This window comes from Sus scrofa, chromosome 1 (assembly GCF_000003025.6).
Source record: "Sus scrofa isolate TJ Tabasco breed Duroc chromosome 1, Sscrofa11.1, whole genome shotgun sequence".
In the NCBI taxonomy this organism is placed as follows: Eukaryota; Metazoa; Chordata; class Mammalia; order Artiodactyla; family Suidae; genus Sus; species Sus scrofa.
In genome coordinates, this window is record NC_010443.5 from 94,727,575 (window position 1) to 94,752,529 (window position 24,955).

Genomic DNA, 24,955 nt, shown 5'->3' on the forward strand with positions numbered 1-24,955 from the left:
GTAAGTTACTCAAATTCTTGGAGTTTCATTGTTTTTTTTCCCCAGAAAAAGAAGGCAGTAACTCCTTGCTGGTCATGTATTGATGACTGAGATAGCATATGTAAAGCACTCAGATGTAGCAGCTGCTCAATAAATATTAGCTGTCTTCTCTAGCTGTGGTTGTTGTAGTTTAGACTGCTATGACATCATGCTGATTGAATCTATGATTTACTTGGTGTGATCCCTGGGTCTGGCACACCAATCCCAATTATAAAATTGTTCCTATCTGAAAATATAACTTGGCTCTCAATGATCTGTGTTTGATAATCCTCTCTGGTGTGGTTTCCAGGAACACGGCTTGATGAAAAACAAGGACTGTCTTATATGAGGGTGTGTGAATACATATATTCATATATAAAATATATATTTGTACTATTTTCAAGTACTTTAAGTAACACAGTCTAGTGTCTTGCAACGTGTTAAGAGAACAGGGTTCCTACCAGATGTGTTTGAATGACTGGCTATCAATCATTTGTAATTAGCACACTGTATGTAAATTTATGCAACTTAAGTGCTTGAAAACAATTTATTCTTATAAGTAGATTAAATTGTCCTTTTTACAATCCTGTTTACACTGGTAATTTACTTAACAGACCCTCATTTCATTGATGGTAAACTTTACCCCTGCCCAAGTTCAAATTCTCTCATTTTGGCTAAATGCCATCTGAATTCATGAGGTTTTTACTAAGAAGTAAAAAAAAAAGGTGGAGTACCAAATTCCATCAATCAAGTGCTGGCTGTCAGTGACAGGAAATTGGCACACGCACAAGGACCCCTGACCAGATGGTAGACATCTGTGCTTTTCGCATTGACAGGGCCAGGTCAACAGATAGGCCTCAAAGAGTCAGGGCCCCATAAGTGGAGGGCACCTTGGGGCTGTTAAAACATTTGGGTTCTGAGCACCAAAGAAGCTGACACCTGGGGATGCCTTGAGCTTTTATTATTATTATGTCATAGAATTTAGGACAGGAGCCAAGCTTGATCTCCTTGAGTTCCTAAAACTGGGTTGGTACCTGCATCTTCAGAAGGTAGAGAAAGATACAAAGGAACAATGTACCAGAAGAATGTTCTGTTAGAAAGTGTCTTGGGAGGGAGCCTGAGGGACTTTGGCTCTAACCTGAGGTGTGAACTTGGGCTACTTCAGAGATTTGGATGTTAATTTCTCCTCACAAAATGCACAAAGTATGTTTTCTGCTTTCCCTAATTTCCAGGGATACTTCGAGGGCCTCATATGCTGAAGAATGTGAACATATTTCTTGAATCCAGAGAGAACAGGAGAAAGTACTGCACCACAATCCCATTCGTCTACTTGAATCCTTGCTACCCTTCATGACAAAATTAAGTATTTTATCCTCCATGAAAACCATCCTATTCTTGCCACCCAGCTAATGCTTTCCAAGTCTGGAGTGCTAGAACCTCTAAGATCTAACAGGGTCTCACACTATTCAAGACACCATTCTGAACTGTAAGGAATTTGAATGCAGGAGCCGTATCTTTTCATTCTCTTTCACAAGAAGATGCTAAATAAAAATGTGTTAACTGATTCATAGCTCTGACATTTCCACTCATATTCACAGCCCACTAGGCTGCAGTACTTTTCCCTCAAATCTCTGGCTGAAATCCTATTAAAAGGACAAGCAGGATATTTCCATTCTGGGGCCTTGTCAGTAAGCATCCAGCCCTGCCAATGCCCACAGATGAATCCCTGCCTCTTCTGTTCTGTGAAAGTGGAGGGAATCCATCACAGCCACTTGTACTCTGAGAAAGTCTTCATTTGAGCTTCAAAAAAAAAGAAAAAAAAAAAAGAAAAACCTTGCAAATCTGACGCTCTCTTTACAGACTGTTGTTATTGAATTTTGATCAGCAATAATGATAGTGAGGACATCAAGAGAGAAGTAGGGAGAGACTCATCCTTGTGGTGTTAGGAAAAAAAAGCAGTGGGCATACAATTTTAGAGATCTGAAATCTAATTCTACTTCTATTTTTAACTAGCTCAGTAAATTTGAAGTTATTTCCTGAACCCTAGCCTCAGTTTCTTCTTTTCTGAAATGCTCATTTGGACTATATAGTCTCTAATGACACTTCGTGTTTTAATCTTTACTGATTCTCAGTGAAAGATCACAGAATAGGTAAATTGGTATGGAGTGGCCAAGGATGCATGCCAACTCATATTCTTTTCTGAAAGCAAACAAAAACACCTCAGTCGTTTTGTATTTGTTAGCAGAATAAAGTCAACTTTTTTTCTTCCAGTTTTATTGAGATATAATTGACATAAATTTAAGGTGTTCAGCATAATTATCACAGTAAGTTTAGTGAACATCCATCTTCTCATATAAATACAAAAATAAAGAAATAGAAATTTTCCATGTGATGAGAACTCTTAGGATTTACTCTCTTAACAACTTAACAGCAGTGCCAATTTTATATATCATGTTGTACATTATAGTTTTAGTACTTATGTATGTAATATAAGGAAAGTTATAGCTTTTGACTGCCTTCATCTAAATCCCTCTTCCCCTCAACCCAGCCTCTGGTAACCACATGTCTGATCTTTTCCTATTAGTTAGTTAGTTTTTGATCTATAACACTGTGTTAGTTCTTGTTACACTAGATGGTAATCAGATATTTTGATACATTTCAAAATGGTCATCATGATAAGTCTAGTTATAATGTGTCACCATACAAAGATGTTTATGTAGTTGACATACTCCCCATACTGTACATTTCATAACTCATTTATTTTGCAACTGAAAGTCTGTACCTCTTAATCTCCTTTGTCTATTTCTTTCCCCCCCTACCCTTTTCCCTCTGCCAAGGGATGGTTTATTCTCTGTATCTACAAATCTGTTTCTGTTTTGTTATTTTTTTTTATATTCCACATATAAGTGAAATTATACAATACTTTTCTTTCTCTGCTTAGTTCACCTAGCATGATAATTTTTAGACCATTTTTCCCAAATGGCAAGATTTCATTCTTTTTTTATGACTAATATTTCATGGCACACACACACACATACACACCACTTCTTTATCCATTTGTTTGTTGATGGATGCTTAGGTTGCTTTCATATGTTGGCTCTTGTAAATAATGAATATAGGGGTGCACATATCTTTTCAAATGAGTGTTTTCATTTTCTTCAGATAAATGCTCCAAAGGAGAATTTTTGCTTCATACGGTAGTTCTAATTTTAAGTTTTTGAGGAACTTCCATACTGTTTTCCATGTGGCTGCACTATTTTACATTTTCACCAAAAGTTCATGGGGGTTCTCTTCTCCACATCCTTGGCAGCAATTGCTATTTGTTGTCTTTTTGATAAAAGCCATTCTGACAGGTATGAGGTGATACCCACTGAAATTTTGATTTGCATTTTCCTGATGGTTAGTGATGCTGAGTGCCCTTTCAGTGTGCCAGTTGGGCATCGTATGCCTTTGAAAAAAATGTCTACACAGATCTGCTCTCATTTTTTAATCAGGTGTGTTTTGTTTTGTTTTTGTTTGATGTTGAATTGTAAGAGTTCTTTGTATTAAGCCCTTATCAGATATGTTGTTTGCAAATATCTTTTCCCATTCAGTAGGTGGCCTTTTTCTTTTGTTATTTTCCTTTGTTATGAAAAAGCTTTTTATTCTGATGTCATTCCATTTGTTTATTTTTGCTTTTGTTTCCCTTGCCTGAGGAGACATTCCCCAAAATATATTACTAAGATTGATGTCAAAGAATATATTGCCTATGTTTACTTGTAGAAGTTTTATGATCTCAGGTCTTACATTAATCCATTATGAATTATTTTTTGTGCATGGTATTGGAGAGTAGTCTAGTTTTATTCTTTTGCTTGTGGCTGTCCAGTTTTCCTAACATCATTTATTGTAGAGGATGTCTTTCCCATTGTCATATATTCCCTCCATTGTCATATTAGTTGACCATATAAGTGGGGGTTCATTTCTGCGCTATCCTGTTCCATTGCTCTCTTTATCTGTTTTTGTGTTAGTACCATGTTGTTTCAATTGCTGTAGCTTCTTGGTATAGTTTGAAATCAGGGATTATGTTACTTTCAAGTTTGTTCTTTCCTAAGGCTGTTTTGGTTATTCAGATCTTTGTGTTTTTATACAAATTTTAGAATTTTTGTTCTAGTTCTGTGAAAAATACCACTAGTATTTTGATAGGAATTGCATTAAATTTGTAGATCTTTTTGGGTAGTATGGCCATTTTAATAATATTAATTCTTCCAATCCATGACCACAATATATCTTTCCATCTGTGTGTGTCTTCAATTTTTTTCATCTGCTTATAGTCTTCTGAGTACAGGATTTTTACCTTCTTAGATTTATTCCTAGGTGCTTATTCTTTTTGACGCAATTGTAAATGAGATTTTCTTAATTTTTCTTTTGGATAGTTCATTGTTAGTGTATAGAAATATGATAGTGGTTTCTGTATTAATTTTGTATCCTTCAAAATTACCAAATTCATTGATGAGTTCTGGTAGTTTTTTGATAGCAACTTTTGGATTTTCTATGTATAGTATCATGTCATCTGCAAACAATGAGTGTTTTTTCTTCCATTCCAACTTCCATTCCTTTTATTTCTTTAAGTGATTGCTGTAAGTAGGACTTCCAATACAATGTTGAATAAAAGTTGAAAGATTGCGCATCCTGTCTTGTTCTTGACCTTAGAGGAAATGCTTTCAGCTTTTCAATGTTGTGTATGATTTTTGTGGTGGGCTTGTATTATGTTAGTATGGCCTTTACTGTGTTGGGTATGTTTCCTCTATACCCACATTGTTGAGACTTTTTATCATAAATGGATATTGAATTTTGTCAAAACATTTTTTTTGTCTCTATTGAGATGATCATATGAATTTTAATTCTTTCTTTCCCTTTTTTTGTTTTGTTTTGTTTTGTTTTAAAGGTCTCACCTGTGGCATATGGAGGTTCCTCAGCTAGGGACTGAATCTGAGCCACAGCTGAGACCTATGCTGCAGCTGTGGCAATGCTGGATACTCTAACCCACTGATCCGGGCTGGGGATCAAACACACACCTCCACAGAAAACTGAGCCACAGCAGTTGGATTCTTAACCCACTGCATCACAGTGGGAATACCAATCTTATCATTTGTTAATGCAGACTATCACATTGATTGATTTGCTGATATTGAAACATCATTGCATCCCTGGGATAAATACTACTTAATTATGATGTAAGATCTTTTTAATGTATTGTTGAATTTGGTTTTCTAATATTTTGTTGAGGATTTTTTCACCTATGTTCATCAGTGATAATGGATATTGAATATTAGGTATTGTGATTTTGTGAGTGTGTGTGATATCTTTGTCTTGTTTTGGTGTCAGGGTGATGTTAACCTCATAGAATGAGTTTGGAAGCATTCTTTCCTCTACAATAATTTGAAAGTTTGAGAAAAATAAATATTAACCCTTTCCTAAATGTTAGAATTTACCTGTGAAACCATTTGATCCTGAACTTCTGTTTGTGGGAGTTTTAAAATTATGGATACATTTCATGACTGGCAATTTATTTGTTCATATTTTCAATTTCATCCAGATTCAGTCTTGGGAGATTATACATTTCTAGGAATTTTTTCATTTATTCTAATTGTCCTTTTGATTGGTGTAAAATTGATTGTAGTAGTATCTTATGATCCTTTGAATATCTGTGGTATTTGATATAACTTCTCCCTTGTCTGCTCTGATTTTTTTTTCTTTTTCAGGGCCTAGCTTGCGGGATATGGAAGTTCCCATGTTAGGGGTCTATTTGGATCTGCAGCTGCTGGCCTACACCACAGCCACAGCAATACTAGATCCACAATGCTTCTGTGACCTATACCACACCTTGCCTCAATGCCTGATCCATAACCCACAGAGCAAGATCTGGAAACTAACCCATATGGGGCTCTAGTTGGGTTCCTAACCTGCTGTGCCACAAAAGGAACTTCTCTTCTCTGATTTTATTTGTTGGGGCCCTGTCTCTTTTTTTGTTGATGACTCTGGCTAATGGTTTATTGATTTTATTTATCTTTAAAAAGTACCAGCTCTTAGTCTAATTCATCTTTTCTGTTGTTTTTTTAGTCTCTATTTCATTTATTCCTGCTTAGATTTTAATTATTTCTTTCCTTCTACTAATGTTGGGTTTTATTTTTTCTCTTTCTAGTTACTTTAGGTATAAGGTTGGGCTGTTTATTTAATATATACCTTTTATTTCCTAAGGTAGTGTGATGTAAGTGTGGTGTTAAAGTCTCCTACTATTATTGTATTATTTTTATTTTGTCCATTTCTATCTATCAATATGTGCTTTATGTATTTATGTGCAACTATGCTGGGTTCATATATATTTATAATTGCTATATCTTCTTCTTGGATTGATTTATTGATCATTAGATAATGCCCTACTTTGTCTCTTGTTACATACAGTCTTTAGTTTAAAGTCTATTTTTTTTTAAATATAAATATTGCTGCTCTGGCTTTCTTTGATTTCCATTTTCATGGAATACATTTTTTCCATCCTCCTCACTTTCAGGCTATGTATATCTTTAGATCTGAAGAGAGTCTCTTGGATGCAGCACACAGAGTTTTCTTTTTTGGTATCCATTCAGACACTCTATGTTTTTCAGTTGGAGCATTTCATCCATTTACATTTAAAGTAAAGATTGAATGATATATAATTATTGCCTTTTTGTTAATTGTTTTTGCAGTTCTTTTTGTTCCTTCTTTGTTCTCCTCCCTTGTGATTTAAAGATTGTCTTAATATTAGGTTTGTATCCCTTTCTCTTTTCTAGTGTTTGTATCTGTTGTAGATTTTGATGTAATGTTACAGTAAGGCTCTATATAACAACCAATCTATCTACATAGCTATCTACCTATATTATTATTTTAAGTTTCTGAACTCTTAAGTTCACATGCATTTTAACAAACTTGCATTTTTATTTCCTACCCGTTTACTGATTTTGCCATCATTTTTTACATCTTTTTATTCTGTGTTATCCCTTAACTACTTATGATTTTCCTACTTCTGTATTTTAACCATCCTACCAGTTTCATATGTGGTTGATTTACTACCTTAACTGTATATTTGCCTTTTCCACTAAGATTTTTCCATTTAGAATTTTCATATTTCTGGTGTGGCCTTTTCTTCTTCACTCAGAGAAGTCCTTTTAACATTTCTCATAAAGCTAATTTTATAGTGCTGAACTCTTTTAGCCTTTGCTAAAATTTTTGTAAAATTTTTCATTGCTCTGTCAAATTTGAATAAAATTTTTACCAGGTAAAATATTCTTTTTTTTTTTTTTGTCTTTTTGCCATTTCTTGGGCTGCTCCTGTGGCATATGGAGGTTCCCAGGCTAGTGGTCTAATCAGAGCTGTAGCTGCCAGCCTACGCCAGTGCCACAGCAATGCTGGATCCGAGCCACGTCTGTGACCTACACCACAGCTCACAGCAATGCCGAATTGTCAACCCACTGAGCAAGGGCAGAGATCGAACCCGCAACCTCATGGTTCCTAGTTGGATTCGTTAACCATTGCGCAATGATGGGAACTCTCCTAAAATATTCTTGATAGATTTTTCTCTTTTTACATCCAACAAGAAGCCACAACTTTATTAATTATAGAAAGAGTACAAATTTCAAACCAAGCTTCAGTTACTGTTTTGAAACATGAAAAAGGTCTTCTTTTCAGATGGTTACATTGTTAATTCCACAATAGCATTTACAATATTATTACTGCTGTTCTTCAGGGCTCAGGCTATCTTTGCTCTCAACACATTTCCTTATGACATGACCATTTCTTTGTCCTTACTTTGCACACTTGTTCCATCAACATTTTCCTCTTCACTCTCCTCTTTTACAGTTGGAGTCTGTGTGCTTTCTTTTTTCTTTTTTTTCTTTTTCTTTTTCTTTTTCCACTGTACAGCAAGGGGATCATGTTATCCTTACATGTATACATTACAATTACATTTTTTCCCCCACCCTTTGTTCTGTTGCAACATGAGTATCTAGACAAAGTTTTCAATGCTATTCAGCAGGATCTCCTTGTAAATCTATTCTAAGTTGTGTCTGATAAGCCCAAGCTCCCCATTCCTCCCACTCCCTTCCCCTCCCATCAGGCAGCCACAAATCTTTTCTCCAAGTCCATGATTTTCTTTTCTGAGGAGATGTTCATTTGTGCTGGATATTAGATTCCAGTTATAAGTGATATCATATGGTATTTGTCTTTGTCTTTCTGGCTCATTTCACTCAGGATGAGATTCTCTAGTTCCATCCATGTTGCTGCAAATGGCATTATGTCATTCTTTTTGATGGCTGAGTAGTATTCCATTGTGTATATATACTACATCTTCCAAATCCAATCATCTGTTGATGGGCATTTGGGTTGTTTCCAAGTCCTGGCTATTGTGAATAGTGCTGCAATGAACATGCGGGTGCATGTGTCTCTTTTAAGTAGAGCTTTGTCCGGATAGATGCCCAAGAGTGGGATTGCAGGGTCATATGGAAGTTCTATGTATAGATTTCTAAGGTATCTCCAAACTGTTCTCCATAGTGGCTGTACCAGTTTACATTCCCACCAACAGTGCAGGAGGGTTCCCTTTTCTCCACAGCCCCTCCAACACTTGTTATTTGTGGATTTATTAATGATGGCCATTCTGAATGGTGTGAGGTGGTCTCTCATGGTAGTTTTGATTTGCATTTCTCTTATAATCAACAATGTTGAACATTTTCTCATGTGTTTGCTGGCCATCTGTATATCATCTTTGGAGAAATGTCTATTCAGGTTTTTTGCCCATTTTTCTATTGATTGATTGGCTTTTTTGCTGTTGGGTTGTATAAGTTATTTATATATTCTAGAGATTAAGCCCTTGTCGGTTGCATCATTTGAAACTATTTTCTCCCATTCTGAAAGTTGTCGTTTTGTTTTCTTTTGGGTTTCCTTTGCTGTGCAAAAGCTTTTCAGTTTGATGAGGTCCCATGGGTTTATTTTTGTTCTTATTTCTATTGCTTTGGGAGACTGGCCTGAGAAAATATTCATGATGTTGATGTCAGAGAGTGTTTTGCCTATGTTCTCTTCTAGGAGTTTGATGGTGTCCTGTCGTATATTTAAGTCTTTCAGCCATTTGGAGTTTATTTTTGTGCATGGTGTGAGGGTGTGTTCTCGTTTCATTGCTTTGCATGCAGCTGTCCAGGTTTCCCAGCAATGCTTGCTGAATAGACTTTCGTTTTCCCATTTCATGTTTTTGCCTCCCTTGTCAAAGATTAGTTGACCATAGGTGTTGGGGTTTATTTCTGGGTTCTCTATTCTGTTCCATTGGTCTGTCTGTCTGTTTTGATACCAGTACCACACTGTTTTGATGACCGTGGCTTTTTAATATTGCTTTAAGTCTGGGAGGGTTATGCCCCCTGCTTGGTTTTTGTTTCTCAGGATTGCTTTGGCATTCTGGGTCTTTTGTTGTTCCATATAAATGTTTGGATTGTTTGTTCTAGTTCTGTGAAAAATGTCCTGGGTAATTGATAGGGATTGCATTGAATCTGTAGATTGCTTTGGGTAGTATGGCCATTATTACAATATTGATTTTTCCAATCCAGGAACATGGAATATCTTTCCATTTCATTACATCTTCTTTGATTTCTTTGATTAAAGTTTTATAGTTCTCGGCATATAGGTTCTTTACCTCTTTGGTCAGGTGTATTCTGAGTTATTTGATTTTGGGAGGTGCAATTTTAAAAGGTATCGTATTTTTGTATTCCTTTTCTAATATTTCATTGTTGGTATACAGAAATGCGACTGACTTCTGAATGTTCATCTCATAGACTGATACTTTGCTGAATTTATTAATCAGTTCAAGGAGTTTTTGGGCTGAGTCCTTAGGATTTTCTATGTATAGTATCATGTCATCTGCATACAGTGACAGTTTTATCTCTTTTCTTCCTATATGGATGCCTTTTATTTCTTTGGTTTGTCTAATTGCTGTGGCTAGGACTTCTAAAACTATGTTGAAGAGCAGTGGTGAGAGTGGGCATCCCTGTCTTGTTCCAGATTTGAGTGATATTTGCTGTGGGTTTATCATAAATCCTTTGATTATATTCAGGAATGTTCCCTCTATACCCACTTTGGCGAGGGTCTTGATCATGAATGGATGTTGGACTTTGTCAAATGCTTTTTCTGCATCTATTGAGATGATCATATGATTTTTGAGTTTTCTTTTGTTAATGTGGTGTATGATGTTGATTGATTGGTGTATGTTGACCCATCCTTGTGAACCTGGGATGAACCCTACCTGGTCATGGTGTATAATTTTTTTGATATGTTGTTGGATTTGGTTGGCTAAGATTTTGTTGAGAATTTTTGCATCTATATTCATCAATGGGTGATAGTTTTCTTTTTTGGTGGTATCTCTGTCTGGTTTTGGAATTAGGGTGATGGTGGCATTATAGAATGTCTTTGCGAGTATTCTTTCTTCTTCAACCTTTTGAAAGAGTTTAAGGAGGATGGGCACCAATTCCTCTTTATATGTTTGATAGAATTCTCCTGTGAAGCCATCTGGTCCTGGACTTTTATTTGTAGGGAGTGTTTTTATCACATCTTCAATTTCATTTCTAGTGATGGGTCTGTTCAGTTGGTCTGTTTCTTCTTGATTCAGTTTTGGCAGGCTGTAAGATTCTAGAAAATTGTCCATTTCTTCCAGATTGTCAAACTTGTTGCCATATAGTTGTTCATAGTGTGTGCTTTCTTGAATGTTTTAGACAGCTTCACCTTGAACTTTGAATTTCTCAGTAGCTGCTAACTGCGCTTGCTGAGATAAATCCTTGATTTTGCCTTCCCCTAAAACTGTAAGTATTTGAAGCTGGGATTTTGAAGACATCTGGTTTTGTGACAGCAAAGAGTATATTCTTAGATATCCAGCGGGTAACTCTAGTAATTCCTGTAACCTCATGAAGACCCAGTTTGGACATAGCCTTCCATGCCTTCTTTTCAATCTGTCTGTGTTTTGCTTTACTGACTGGTTCTTCATCAATTTCAGCTGCTGCTGCCATCTGGTTTCTTGTGTGGTTGCCTGTGTAAAATCCTGTTCCTCAAGTTCTGGTACTGCTTCATCACTGTTAGATTCTGTTCCGGACTCTGTCTCAGCCTGGGCCTGTGGCAACTCCTGCTCTGTAGCAGGGACAGTTTCTGTGGCTTAACTGGGCATTCTGTGTCGGGAGTATAGAACAAAGATAGCAGAAAGAGAGCAAAGGAGAGCCTCATCAGTTTAAATATATCACACCACTCCCTTCTGGCCTGCAGGGTTTCTGCTGAAAAGGCAGCTGATACCTTTATTGGCGTCCTCTTGTACACAAATTGTTGCTTTTTTCTTGCTTTTAATATTCTCTATTTATTTTTATTTTTTTGCCATTTTAATTACAGTATGACTTGGTGTGGTCTTTGGTTTGATCCTGTTTAGGACTCTTCGTGCTTCCCACACCTGGATGTCTGTTTCCTTTCCCAGGTCAGTGAAGTTTTTAGCTATCATGTCTTCATAGAATGTTCTTTGAGTCTTTCTCTCTTCTTCTTCTGGGTCCTTATAGTGCATTGGCTAGTATGTTTGGTTTTATCTCAGAAGTCTCTTAAACTGTCCTAATTTTTTTTTTCTTTCTTCTTTCAGCTTCAGTGATTTCCACTATTCTATCATGTAACCTACTTTTTTCCTTCTAGTGTATTTTAAAATTTATTTTATTAAAGTACAGTCAACTTACAATGTAGTATTAAGTTCTAGCGTATTTTTTATTTTAGTTATTTTACCCTTCATCTTTGGTTGTTCTTCATTTTTTCTAACTCTTTCTTTAGCAATTTCTAACTTCTTATTCTGTTCATTTAATCTTCTACTGGGTTCTTTGAACATCTTTATTATCATTACTTTGAACTCTCTCTAGGGTAGACTGCTTACCTCTACTCCCTTAGTTCTTCAGTAGTTTTATCTCATTTCTTCATTTGGAACATATTCCTCTCTTGGCTCATCTTGCCTATTTCATGTTTTCATTTGTATGTGTTTGGTAAGTTGTTTATATTTCCCAACCTTGTAGAAGCAGCCTTTTGTAGGAGATACCACATGAGTCCCAGCAGTTCACTTACCTCTGGTCACCAGAGTTATAAGTTCTGGGGTACCCCCTCTATTGTCTGTGTGTGTCCTTCTGTTGCAGAGGGCTGACTATGGTAGATGGTCATGTAGGCATAGCTGACACTGAGTCTGGTTGGTTGTCTGGCCCTGGCTTGTGTGAAGACTGCTGTACTTTGATAGACATGGTCAATTCACAAGGTGGCTGACTGGAAGGTTGCAGACTAGCGCCTGACCACTGGCAGGCAGAACTGCATTCAGGAACGAGTGGTTACCAGACATGTCTCAGATCTAGTGCCAGCATTTTGTGGGTTTAAGTTAACATTTAGAACTCTATTCTGGAGTTCCCGTCGTGACTCAGTGGTTAATGAATCCGACTAGGAACCATGAGGTTGCAGGTTCGGTCCCTGGCCTTGCTCAGTGGGTTAAGGATCCGGCCTTTCCATGAGCTGTGGTGTAGGTTGCAGATACGGCTTGGATCCCACGTTGCTGTGGCTCTGGCATAGGCTGGTGCCTACAGCTCTGATTCGACCCCTAGCCTGGGAACCTCCATATGCCGTGGGAGTGGCCCAAGAAATGGCAAAAAAAAAAAAGAATTCTATATAACAAAAATGGAAATTCTGTAGATGAGTAATTCATAAGTTTTATATCTTTGTTTCCTTGTGTGTTCATTCATTTATTCACTCATTGATTTACATATTAAGTTCATCATTCAATACATATTTATTGAACATCTATTTTGTTCTAGACAAACTTTTCATTATCGAGGATACAGGTATACACAGTATAGATAAAAATCCTGACCTCCATGGAACTTATATTCTAATATTTTAATAGTAACAGATACTAAATAAACAAGTAAATAGATAATATGTGAAGTAGGATGAAGAAACCTGAGAAAGAACAAACTAGGATAAGGATATAGAGTTAGGAATAGAGAAGGTGCTTAGTATGTTTGAGGAACAACTGAAAAAAAAACAGTGGCTGAAGCTGAGAGAATGATAATGAAATGGTGTGAGAACAGGAGCAGGGACTGAGATTACATTATGGGACGATGTGTGTTAGGACTTTTACTCTGAGGGAAATGGGAACTATTGTTTTTGAGTAGAAGAGTGTCATGATCTGACATTTTAGAAAGATTATTCTGCTGCTTTTCAGAGAGTACACTATATAAAAGCAAGGAAAGAAGCAGAAAGGCCAGTTTGGAGGCAATTTAAATAATTTAGGAGAAAATGGATGGCTGTCAGATTAGGGAAATAGCAATGGAAGTGGAGAAAACTGGTGTGGAATCTAAATATATTTCCAAGGCTGAGGAGACAGAGTTATGAGCTGACAGAATATGCTAATGGATTGGATGTGTGTCATCAGAGAAAGACAGATGCCAAAGATGACTCACATTAAGGAATGACTCCAAGTTTTTTCGGTCTAAGCAACCAACTAGTAGAATGAAGATGCCATTTATGAGATAAGGAGTAGAGTGAGTTTACAAGGGCTTTGGTGGACATTTTCACATCAAGGTTCCTATTTCAATCATGCAGAGCTTGAGTTGCCTAGCAGACATCTAAGTAGGAATGTCAAGTAGGAAGTTATAGACATGCATCTGGAGATCACAGAGAGGTCCAAGGTAAAGATATCAATTTGGGTGTCATCATCATATAGATAGTATTTAAAGCCAGGAAATTGAATGAGTTCACGAGGTAAGAGAAAATAAATAGAGAAGATGGCTAAGAACTGGGCCTAAAGTTCTCCAATATGTAATGGTCTGAATCTTTTAAGAGACTGATCAACTCTTAAATGTAGCTGGTAAATTTCACAGGAAGAGGGATTTTACTTATTATCCTCATTGTGATGCAGGTGATTTCTCCCTCATGCAGTTGTGGTTCCCATCAGTAGCATTTCCATCTTATTTGAACAAATGAAACAGTAAACGAAACAAACCCTTCACCTACCATTTGCATGTATGCTCAGAACTGGCTTCTATTTGGGATGAATGTGTTTGTGTGGTGTGTGTGTGTGTGTGTGTGTGAGAGAGGAGAGAGAGACAGAGAGAAAGAGGGAGAGACAGCGACAAAGAAACAGAGATATTATGCAGAGAAGTACAATATAATTAGACATTGCCCTTATTTGAGGATTTTGTCTAGAAAGAAAGATAAGGGAACAACTAGCATGTTCATATGGATTAAAAACATACCTAAATAATTGCCTGCAGAATTCCAGAACAGAAATATTAAGCAATCGCACAGGTGCTATGAAGCTGGAAAGGGACTATAATGCCTGAAAATTACTGTGACTGGCTTTGGGAAAGCTAAAGAATTTATTTTCAGGAAGCCATGCCTCAGTCATTTCTCAAGTTGTGTTATTACATTCTAGCTTTTGCTTAAGAATATCCAGAGTTGTTCCATTGTCTAGAAGATAATTTCTCCCCATAACCCTGGCTGGCTTTCAAGGTTTTTCGAAAACTCACCCTAATCAGTCCTTCTAACTATTCTTCTTTTTTTGGGCCAAGCCTGCAGCATGTGGAAGTTCTTGGGCCAAAGATTGAACCTGCACCACAGCAACAACCAGAACTGCTCATTGTTAATGCTAGATCCTTAACCCACTGTGCCATAAGGAAACTCTAGTTCTTCTAACTCTTCTAACTTCTAGAAGTAGTCCCTTCAAATTCTTAGATTACTAAATATCTACCTATCATTCATTAGTTGTTTTTTTAAAAATTATTTACTTTTTTAGAGTAATTTTAATTTTATAGCAAATATTGAGAAGCACTTATAGGCCTTTCCTCTGTATTCCCTGCTCCCACATATGCATAACCTCTCTCATTATCAATATCCCCCACCAGAGGTTACATTTGTTACAACAGATGAACCTATTCTGACACATCATAATCAGCCAAAGTCTGTAGTTTACATTATATTTCACTCTTGGTGTTGTACATTCTATTGGTTTGGACAAATGTACAATTATAGTATCCATCATTATAGGATCATACAGAATATCTTCGCTGCCCTGAAAATCCTCATCCTTCTCTGTCTCATCCACCCCTGGAAACTACTGATCTTTTTACTGTCTCCATAGTTCAAAATGTCATACAATGTGTATCCTTTCAGAACGGTTTCTTTTACTTAGTAATATGCATTTAAGTTTTCTCTGTGTCCTTTCACAAATTGGCAACTCACTTCTTTTCAACACTGAATAACATTTGTCCAGACGTACCACAGTTTATTACTATCTATCTATACAGCTATTAATGGACACCTTGATTGCTTCTAAATTTTGGTAGTTATGAACTGAGGCTCTAAAAATCTGCATGCAGATTTTTGTGTGGACATAAGTTTTTAGTTCCTTTGGGTAAATACTATGGAACACAATTGCCGGATCATATGGTAAGACCATGTTTAGTTTTATAAGAAACTGCCAAATTGTCTTCCAAAATGGTTGTACCATTTTGCATTCCCACAAGCAATGCATGAGCACTCTGTCATTCCACATCCTCACCAGTATTTGGTGTTGTCAGTGTTTGGATTTTTGTCATTCTAATAGATACATACAGATATCTCATTGTTATTTTAATTGCCTTGTCTTTCAATAAATGTGTGTCTTATCTCCTTAAACAGATTGTAAAGCTATGGAACAAATGAGATATTATTGTACTTTTTTTCTTTCTGTCCACTACTACGAATGATCATTAAATCAGTACTTAATAATATTATTTAAAGGAATGCACAAAGGATATCAAATGTGTTCTTTACTGGGCATTCCTAGGTTTATGCCGATGCAATGCAACTAAGGAAAAGATAAACAGAAATGTTTTTGGGGTGGTGAATTACCCATTGGTGCAGTATTCAGTGGATGCATTCTCTAAATTTAAGCAGAACATAAAATGAGGGAATTTAAATCAAGGTTTGGTGTTTGTATTATTTGTATTCAGAGAATTTCATGAAACTTCTCTTAAAACTGCCTTCCTTCCCACCAGGTAAATCATGACTTACTTCCACGAAAATAGAAAAACAATGCCATGATCCATGGGTCTTAATTAGAGTGACTAAATAACTTCTAGGCTGGGACAACTTTGAGACTGAAAGGAGGTGCTAATAAAAATTACACCAGATAAGCAATCATAAGCTGAGACAATCCTGGATACCCTTATTGGGGCATAGACTCCTTGGAAAAAGGTTATAAAGTAAATAAACTATAGTTTCTTTCTCTAGAAAAATCTTAATGTTCAGCATATACTCACTCCCTGTTGCCCATTTCAATTCACTGATTAAGAATCCCTGACTTGGAGTTCTCGTCATGGCTTAGTGGTAACGAACCCAACCAGTATCCATGAGGACGTGGATTCTATTCCTGGCCCTACTCAGTGGGTGAAGGATCTGGTATTGCCAGTGAGCTGCAGTGTAGGACATGGCTTGGATCCTGCTTGGCCCTGGGTGTGGCCTAGGCCGGCAGCTGCAGCTCTGATTCAGCCCCTAGCCTGGGAATGTCCATATGCCATGCGTGAGGCCCTAAAAAGACAAAAAAAAAGAATCCCTGACTCACATATCTGAGTGTGTTACTCCTTCAGTAAATTCATAGCCCACATTAAAAGGTTGAAATGATCTTCAAAGATCCCTAACTTAAACCAGAAGAAAAACATGAATAGATGCTCTTTGCGGTAGCTGGTATGTGTTTTCAACTAAAATGTCTATAAGTTCATATCTTTGGAGAAAATCTTATTTTCTACAGCAGGCATTTAAAAGTAGGAGATATGTTCCCATTTAGGGAGACATAAATATTTTTCTATCTATATGAACATAGTAATTGCTTTAGAAATAAATCCATATTTTCTAGTATTTTATTTTTTTAATTTAAAAATTACTATTACTATTATTTGCTTTTTAGGGTCACACCTGGGGGATATGGTAGTTCCCAGGCTATGAGTCCAATCGGAGCTGTAGCTGCCAGCTTACAGCACAGCCACAGCAGTGCAGGACCCAAGACTTGTCTGCACCTACACCAGAGCTCAATGGACGCTTAACCCACTGAGTGAGGCCAAGGATCAAACCCACATCCTCATGGATAATAGTTGGGTTCATTACCACTGAGCCACAGCAGAAACTCCTTTTCCATTACTTTTATTTATTTATTTATATTTATTTATTTATTTATTTAACTCAATGAATTTTATTACATTTATAGTTGTACAACAATCATCACAACCCCATTTTAAATATAAACCTAAGCCCTTTGTCCTTGAACTACTTTTGTTCTGCTCACCTTGACATGCATTTATAAAGTCATAGAACCTGTTACAATGTCTGAGGGAGCTTGGTTACTGTACCATATCATGACAGTAGGTGTCTCTGTAACATACTAGGCTTCTTGGGAAGACTTCGTAAACTTTATTTATTGTTATTTATTTGTGATTTCAAATTTTCAACAAAGAGATTATGATAATATTACAAATTTTCAAATAAGGCTTCATTATATATGCACTCCATTCTCTTCCTTCAATTTTCTAAGTATTTTGAACAATGAACAAAAGTGTGCATTTGGTAAGAAGTGGTCATAGGATGCTGCCATTCAGTTGTTCTAAAGGATGTTTATGTTTCTGAACACCCCCACACACACATACAAAGTGCAATTTTGGGATAGACTTTTATATCTTAGGGATTCTTTTAACATTTTTTAAGAAATCTAAAGTTACTACAATCTCATGGAAAATTTAAAATCTCAGTCAAAAATAAAAAATGTTTAAATCACCCACAATTCTATCATTCGGAGATAACTACTACTAACATATGCTACTTAGTTTTCTATTTTTTTTCCCTATACATAGAGTATACATAAAGAAAAGCATATACATGTATTATCCCAGGCTTGTCTTTTCTTCGACTCATATAGACACTTTCCAAAAATCTGGAATTTAGACTCAGAGAAGAGCTTAATGATGTCCCTCTTGTTTAATGATATTTCATTACAGATAAAGAAATTGAGACATGGATTTTGCACCAACTTTTTCATTTTTAGGTAAACAAATAGACAAATTATATTTTCAGCAAGTAAATTATTTTTAATGTATAATCTCAAGTGTAGATATTAGGGAATAATTCAATAAACATATATAGACCATCTACTACAACTATACTTCTTAAAATACTACTTGAGAGATAACAAAGAACTTTCTTATAACTTATTTTCTTTAATCTTCAGTATGTGGGAAATACCATTATTATTATAACCTCCAATTTAGACATTAGGAAATTAAGATTCAAACAGGTCAAGTAAGATGCCAAAAATCATAAAAGAAGTAAGTGGATGAATTGAAATTTGAAATTTAATGCTCTGATCTCAAACCCCATGTTATTTTCAGTTTGGTATTGTAACCAGGTACTAAAGTTAGAGAAACAGAATCAGTCCTTAAACGATCTCACAATTTTGATGAAGAGGCAAGATATATTCATCAGAATGTATCAACAGACAGATAAGCAAGAAAAGCTAGAATTTTTTGAATATTCTCTAGGTTTGAGCGCCTTCAAGATGTGCTGAAGAATTTTCTTGGTTATCTGATTTGATCCTCACCTCTGAGATGATAACTATTTTTCCTATTTTACTTGTGAAAACACTGAGGCTTAGAGAGATCAAATGATAAATCAGTTAAAGAATTAGGGGTCAGTTCCAGACAGCTAGACCACAGAATCATTATGCTGAATAATTATGATTCAAATACAATGAATTTTTTTCACTTTATATCTGAATTCTGTTTGAACCATTCAATCTAAGAGTGGTAGGAAGAAGCTTCATAGAAGTTGTAGAGTGTTAGGCTATTAATAATTAGGTAGGGAATTAAACTGGGCTTTGACATCAAGTAGCAACAGCAGATGAAGTGAGAGTAAGAAACAAACTGTTGTCCTTGCAGATGGGAGCAAGAGCAAGAGTATGAGAAAAGTAGAAACAAGAAAGAATGTGCTATTTATGGGAACTGTAAGGCAACCCACACATTTAGAAGCCTGAGGCCACAGCTTGAATAAGTGTTTAGAGCCAGATTAAGAAGGGCCAGGAATGCCTGGTTAAAGAGTATGGGCTTTGCCATTAAAGAATTGAGGGCCACTGAAAATTTTTGAATATGAAAGTCTGACAATGGTGTGCCATTGAGGAGGTATGTCTGGATGTCTAGAGTAGTATAATTGTGATTGAACAGGAGCAGCTGTCAGGGACTTCAGCTTAAAAGTTCATCTTCGGTTTTGCCTGCAGAGTTAAGGGAAAGAATCATTGCTGTCCATGGTTCTACGCAGCTACAGCCTGGGGCAAATTTGGAAAAAAAATAAATGTCAGTCTGATTCTTTCATTGAGAAGCAAAAAAGAGAGCATAAACTCAGTTTTTCTTTAGCAGTATGGATTTTAGTATTCTCATTTCAATGGTTCTCAAGCCTGAACCTGGGGCACTTTTCAAAGCACAAATGCTCCTGATCCATTTACTGGAAGCTCTGATTTAGTTTCTTAGAGAGGAGACCAAGCATCGGGAATTCGAAATCTCCCAGGTTATTCTAATGTATAGCAATGGATAGAGAACCATAGCAGCAATGGAGGAAATTAAACTAGTGCTGTGTGTGTTTTTCTTTATTTATGGCCTTAAAGCAAAATCTCCTTTCCAGATAGAATATTGAGCATACAGCCTCTTGTAGCCAGAAAAACATGATTGGTATTTTGTTCTATTTTATGTAATTTTTTTGGCTATACCTGTAGCATGCAGAAGTTCCCAAGCCAGGATTACCTGCTGTGGTGAAGTGGTTTAAGGATCCAGTATTGCTGGAGGTGTGACAAATGTCACATATTCGATCCCTGGACCAGGAACTTCCATATGCTATGAGTGCAGCTGAAAAAGAAAAAAAAAAAAAAAAAAAAAAAGTTCCCAGGCCAGAGATGGAACCCATACCACAGAAGTGACCCAAGCCATAGCAGTGACAATGCTGGATCCTTAACTACTAGGTCACCAGGGAATTCCCATGATGGGTATTTTAGAGGGTATCTTTGGATTCTTTCTTCTACATTTCTAGATATACTTAACTGCCGAAGCCAAGAGAAGGAATGGAAAAATTTAACTGTCTTTTCAGGGTTTTCCCCCCTTGATTCTACTTACGCCTCTTAAATATAAGAGAGCAGCAAATTTAGCATCCAGACTTACCTTTCTGACTCATTTTATTTTTCCTCCACCTACCCTCCCTACTCATCAATACCTACCATGTGCTCAGCAATTGGTGATCAGTGCAAGTAAGACAGTTCCTTTCCTCAAGGAGTCTTTGGCTGAATCATTCTTCCAAGGCCCAGCCAAGGCAAGTCTTACCTCCTTCATGAATCCTTCTCTGGAGGAGTCAGTCTACTTTTGGGATATCATTTTTTTATTTCTGACTTATAAGTACACATGACATGAGTAGTGCCTTGAAGCATCAATATTTTTGTATGTGTTTTGTCTCTTCTCCCTCAGATTGCAGTTCCTCAGGTATCTTTATATTCTGCTCACAGCAAATGCTCCATGAACCTTCTCTAACATTTTTCTATGATAAACTCCCCACAGTCATCACTCTCACAATCTACTTGTGGATTCTGATGCTGAGTTTGCAGCACACTCTCTCACTTTTGCCCATTTTTCTCATCTGCTCATTCTAATCAGAGCAAATGGTTTCATGGACTATAGGTTTTTTTCTGAGGAGGTCTCCACAGGATCCTGGACCAATCCTCCTAGGAAAGGACTTAGAAACTTGGATATTTTTTATAACTCTTAAAAGGTTATATTGTTGGCCAAGTTTAGAAATAACTTTCTAGGGCAATATTTTTAGTTTATTTTGCTATAATGCACAGTAAGGAATGAATTTTTACCCTGTGACTCAACACCACATACATCCATAACTGAAACAAATATATCCCTACTTTTGCTATATATGAAATATTCTGATATTCTCTATCCTATATTAATTCCTTTTAAGGATCTTAAAATTCTCTATTAGATTGCAACTCTTAGTTTGAAAAATACTCTTCTAAGAATTTATCACAGAGATACATCAAAAAATGCTAATACTATTGATTTACATCTTTGTTTTTACTTTAGGAAGTATTTTTTATTTAAAAATCCTTTCCTATCTCATTTCTCTCTATTTTAAGCTAAGTTATGAGTTTGAGCCACTTCCCTGAGGCTGCTTACTCTATCCCAGCTCTCTGTTTCTTTAAATCTACAGAAAGTCTTAGTCCTTCCAGCAGGCATTTCTTTGGTGAACCTCGTCCCTGCTCTAGGCAATAAAGATAAGAAAGTAGCTCCTTTTGACCCCATAAGGACCTTATCATATATCTTGGTTTGTGTGCACCATATATCTTCTTTGGTGGGCTTAGTCTTCTAGAGAACAGAGATCTTGCCAGCTTCAACCTTATTTCAAGAACTGGCAATACCATTTTATTTGCTTGATACATTGTAGTTGAGTGGTTGTCTTGTGCCTCCTCACTTGGACTATGTGTAATAAAACTTGACACCAATTTATTCAGGCAGAGACCTCTTAATATACCAAGCTGTCACTTCTAGCTTGCCCACTGAAAGATAAGACGGTTGACACACACACTACAATGGTTTGTGTCACCTGTTCTCCAAAGTGAGACAGTAGGGACCTAGGAGCTAAGCCAAAGGTAATCAACAATACAGGGGCTGATCCATTCACTTCTTTCTTTTTTCTTTTTCTGTAATTGTTGGATGAGGCCCTAAAAATAATTGATCAGACACATCATTTAATTGCAGAGGTAGATCTATGAAGTGTCCACTCGATTTTTCATTCAGTGTTAATTAGACCAAAGAAGGTGCTAAGAGGACCTCTCAGAGTTTGAAGGTCACTTAGCTACTTGGCAAAAAGCTGACACAAAAAATCTTACCTGGCAAGTTGGATTTCATATGTATGCTATGGAGTCTGCCCAGAGAAAATGTTCAGCTTAAAAAAAAGTAGCTTATAGGTAATACATTGTACACTGATTGAAATTAATAGGGTTAAATTTGAGCATACTTTAAAAAATGTTCTATTTATTTATTTAACTATTTAATTTTTTATTAAAAATCTTTAATAGAAAGAAAGAAAAACAAATCACAGAACAAGTCACTAAGTCATGAGTATAATCAAAGGGAATTCTTTTCTACATATGAAATAAAGACTGAACAATCAATCAGCCTAGGTACTAGGTAAATTTCCAATAATATAAAAATTTGTCTCTATAAAGGCACCAGATTTAAACGTTCCATTTTAGGTATCTATGTTATGTTAGGCTACATCATGACCATATTGTAGAAGCTATGTAGAGAAATAATAATAGTTAAGAAACAGAACATTTCCGTGCTGACAGGTTAATTTTTATCACAATGAGATCTAGAAAAGTTTATAGGACTGTATTTTATATACATATATACAGATTTATACATACAAATGTATATTTATATTAAGACTCACTAACACCATTAAAGAGGTTCAGATTCTCATAGAGAATGAACTCCTTTGAACTGACTATTGATATTTGAGACTGATAACTTCTTTGACTAAATGGATTAAATAATTGCATGAAGATCATGAGATACAATTTTCTTTTGATTTTTATAAATTTGCTTTACAGATTTCTTTTCATTCATTCAACAATAATTTATTGAGTACTCATGATGTGTCAGGCAAAATGCCAGGTTCCTGACATTAAGGAGCTCTCAATCTAGTGAGAAAGTGTATAAACAAAAAGGTTTTTTGAATGATAAGTTTCAATAGAAAACATAATAGAAGCTTTCCTGGCTGATGTAATTCAAACCAGTATTTTGTATGTTGAGAATGACAGTTAAAGGGAAAATTGTAATAAATACTAATGCCGTAAGTACTGTATATTTTGATTAAAATGATAATCAATTAACTAATTTTATAATAAAACCAAGGACTTTTGTGTACAGGTTCAATAAGTGGAGTTTCGCATGTTTCTTAGATAAACCACATCCATAATGCATTGTATACAATTTCCAATTTTATTTTCACTTTGTTTTGAGAGTGAGAAGTTTAAAATACCAGCATCAGGGAGTTCCGACTGTGGCTCAGTGGGTTAAGAACCTCACAGTGTCTGTGAGGATGCAGATTCATTTCCTGGCCTCGTTCATTGGGTTAAGGATCTGGCGTTGCCACAAACTGTGGCATAGGTCTCAGGTGCTGCTCGGATCCGGCATTGCTATGGCTGTGCTGTAGGCTGGCAGCTGCAGCTCTGATTTGACCCCTAGCCCCGGAACTTCTATATGCCACAGGTGTGGCCATAAAGAGGAAATAAAAGAAAATAAAACACCAGCATCAAAACAATCTAAGTTCTGAAGCCCAAAAAATGTTAATGGTTTTTGTTTTGTTTTGTTTTGTTTTGTTCTGTTTTGTCTTTTCTAGGGCCACTCCTGCAGCATATGGAGATTCCCAGGCTAGGAGTCTAATCGGAGTTGTAGCTACTGGCCTATGCCAGAGCCACAGCAACGAGGGATCCAAGCCCCGTCTGCAACCTACACCACAGCTCACAGCAATGCCAGATCCTTAACCCACTGAGCAAGGCAGGGATCAAACCCTCAACCTCATGGTTCCTAGTCGGATTCACTAACCACTGAGCCACAACGGGAACTCCATTGTTTTTTATCCCTATTCTTTTATATTTTTTTACTTATCTCTAATTGACTTGCTTTTATCAAATCATCCTAAACCAATAACTTAATTTTCACAGAAATAACTCCTTTTCTTTCACACTCATATTTCATTCATTTAACAAATACATAATTTAATTACATCATTACCATTAAAAATTCAACTGGAGTTCCCTTTGTGGCTCAGGGATAACAAACCCAACTAGAATCCATGAGGATGTGAGTTCAATCCCTGGCCTTGCTCAGTGGGTTAAGGATCTGGCGTTGATGTGGTGTAGGCTGGCATAGGCTGGCAGCTACAGCTCTGATTGGACCCCTAGCCTGGGAACTTCCAAATGTTGTGGGTGCAGAAAAAAAAATCAATTGTCACAAACAAATATGGGAATGAACTCAGTTGATTCTTAGAAGTATGCTATTCAAATGCTGGTAGGAATAGACGTGAATATACCAGGCAGCAGAATATAAGCCTCATCATGCTATGTGCCCTGTCAGCTGCTTTATGAAGGAGGGAATACATAAGTTAATGTAAAAAATTATTTGAAAAGCCGAAAGAATTCCTAGTGCTGTAATCATAAATTGAGAAAAATGGAGCAGGAGCATAAAGATGTCTCACTGGTCAGGGATGTTAGAAGAGATTTTACAAAGGTGATGGTATTTGAACTGTATATCTTGAGGCTTGATTAGGAATTTTCAACATGAAGAAGTGGCAAAAAATATCCCAGCCTGAGCAATCAACTTGTAAAAATGCAGAGAGTCAAGAAGGATATGGAATATTTGAGGCAGAGTTGGAAGTTGACGGGATTATAGCATGGAATTAAATAAGCAGAGTGGCGAAGGCTGAAGTTGCGAAAATGGGTTAAGTAGATTGTAGAGGGAGGTAATAATTAATTGGAAACATAAAGTATAATTTAGAATATGTTATGGATAAACAATGAGGTCCTACTTTATAGCACAGGGAAATATATACAGTCTACTGGGATAGATCATGATGGAGGATAATATAAGCAAAAGAATGTATACATTTGTATGACTGGGTCACTTTGCTGTACAGCAGAAATTGGCACAATATAGTAAATCAACTCTACTTTAGTAAAAAATAAATATAGAACACATGATTTATAAATTTATAAAAGTAGGAAGGGTATTAAGGTATTTATTAAATAAATACAAAGGAC

General features: G+C 36.3%; 1 pseudogene; it reads right to left on the minus strand.

The window, feature by feature from the left end:
• Window positions 7,608–11,782, minus strand: LOC100517506 (annotated as a pseudogene).